Genomic DNA, 2,193 nt, shown 5'->3' on the forward strand with positions numbered 1-2,193 from the left:
ACAGCAATTAGACAAGAAAAATAAATAAAAGTCATTTAATCAGAAAAGAAGTAAAATTTTCTCTCTTTGTAGATGATATGATGTTATATATAGAAAATTCTAAAGACTCCACCAAAAATATGTTAAGAACAAATTTAAAAATTCAGTAAAGTTGCAGGATACAAAATCAGTATACAAAAATCAGTTGTGTTTTTATACACTAACAACGAACCATCAGAAAGAGAAATTAAGAAAACAATTCCATTTACGATTGCATCAAAAAGAATAAAATACCTAGAAATAAATTTAACCAATGAGGTGAAAGACTTCTACACCGAAAACTAAGACATTGATAAAAGAAATTGAAGAAGATACAAATAAACGAAAAGACATTCCATGTTCATGATTGGAAGAATTAATACTGTTAAAATGTCCATACTACCCAAAGCAATCTACAGATTCAATGCAGTCCCTATCAAGATTCCAATGGAATTTTTATCAAAATAGAAAAAACAATCCTAAAATTTGTATGGAAACACAAAAGACCATGAATGGCCAAAGCAATTTTGAGAAAGAGGAACAAAGCTAGAGGCATCACACTTTCTGATTTCAAACTATATTACAAAGCTATAGTAAGCAAAATAGTATGGTACTGCCATAAAAACAGACAAATAGATCAGTGGAACAGAATAGAGAACTCAGAAATAAACCCACACATATGTGATCAAATAACTTACAACAGAGGAGCCAAGAATATACAATGGGGAAAGAACAGTCCTTTTAATAAATTTTATTGGGAAAACTGGACAGCCACACGCAAAAGTGTCCTAGATATTTTGAATTATGTTGAGAGTCTGGATCCTATTTAACTCCTAAGGAGAATGTTGATTGTGCTGTTTTGCCAGGCAATCAGGTCACCTGTCTTCTGTGGGCTGTGATTCCAGCTCAATGTATAACGTGTTTGACTACCAGTCAGATCTGTCCTGGGTCTGTCTGCACCACCCAGTGGTCAGCCTGAGGCCTGTGGTGTGCATCTAGGGTCAGACCCCACTTGGGCAGCTTGGCAGGGAACCCAGGAATTCATCTGTAACTTTACTGGATCCCTGGGGCCTGCTTTCCAAGACCTCTGGCCACAAACCCAGGGCCTTCGTTTCCGCATCCTGCTGCACAGCTCCTGCAGCTGCATCCAGGCCTCAGCTTCAGGAGGGCAGAGAGAAAGCAGCGGGTAGTTGCCAAACACTCTTGTGGCCTCAGCTCCCCTGGTTAGAGGGTAGCTCCCCTCTCAGGGTTTCAGCTGCCTGCCCAGCTGACGCTGCCATCACCATGCCATCTCCACAATATTGCCCAGGAGCTGGGGTGGGGACGATGGGAACAAATCAGGGGATTCCCCCGCCCCCTGCGCCCCACCTGTAAGGGCTTCATTTCTGCTCCTTGGACCAGAAGGATCCTCTGGAGCCCTTTGTCCACTCTGGTTGCACTTCCAGGTTTCAAGCTGCCTTCATGTCCAGGCTGGGCAATTGTGGAAGAAAAAAAAATGGTCAATTTGCCACTGTTCCATGGAACTCTGAATCTGGTCTCCTTGCCTCACTCACCTGCTGCTACTTACTTTTCACAGTTCTCTGAGAGTCTGTCCAGGGTTTACAGTTGTGATCAAGCAGAGAGACCAGTGGAGGGTGCTCACTCCACGTTCCCAGGACCATCCTGTTGAAACAGCAGCCCTCCTGCCGCGCTGCTTCCTTCTCTGGGGCCCTCACTGCCGCCCACCACGCAATCCTTGCATGTTGTCTGTCTCCCTTACGGGGTATGGAGACCCCATGGCAGGGCCTTTCCTGAGCTGCCTGGGCACACCGACATCCCCGATGACTCCTTGTTGTATGCATAAAAGTCAGGCTGGAGCTAAAGTTCAGAAACTGGGTGTCACCTCCCCAGTCCTGACCCTTGTTTGAGGTCCCCAGCATTCTTGACATCCCTCAGACAGGCAGCAAGGCATCCCCTGGCCCTCTTTGCTGTGTTCCTCCTCCAGTTGGCAGCGAGGCTCCCCAGTCCAGTGGCTCCTTGCCACCCCATCTGCACCCAGCCCAGGCCAAGCAGCCTCGTTGTTCTCACCTAACCCAAAGCCACCGCCTCCAGCCTAACCAGGCTTCCACTCCTGCCTCCACACGTCATTTTCCCCACAGCCGCAAGTGACTTTAAAAATATAACTGTGCTTTAAAC

At 45.9% G+C, this 2,193-nt stretch overlaps 1 long non-coding RNA gene across 1 annotated transcript; it reads right to left on the minus strand.

Moving 5' to 3' along the window:
* Positions 1-1,038: 1,038 nt before the first annotated feature.
* LOC123288149 (uncharacterized) lies at positions 1,039-1,725 on the minus strand. The gene is made up of 3 exons (XR_011501579.1): positions 1,586-1,725; positions 1,387-1,488; positions 1,039-1,176 (listed from the first exon to the last, which is right to left on the minus strand). It is a non-coding gene; the product is annotated as an uncharacterized lncRNA (long non-coding RNA).
* Between the last annotated feature and the right edge of the window lie 468 nt (positions 1,726-2,193).

This window comes from Equus asinus, chromosome 1, assembly GCF_041296235.1.
Source record: "Equus asinus isolate D_3611 breed Donkey chromosome 1, EquAss-T2T_v2, whole genome shotgun sequence".
Lineage (NCBI taxonomy): Eukaryota > Metazoa > Chordata > Mammalia > Perissodactyla > Equidae > Equus > Equus asinus.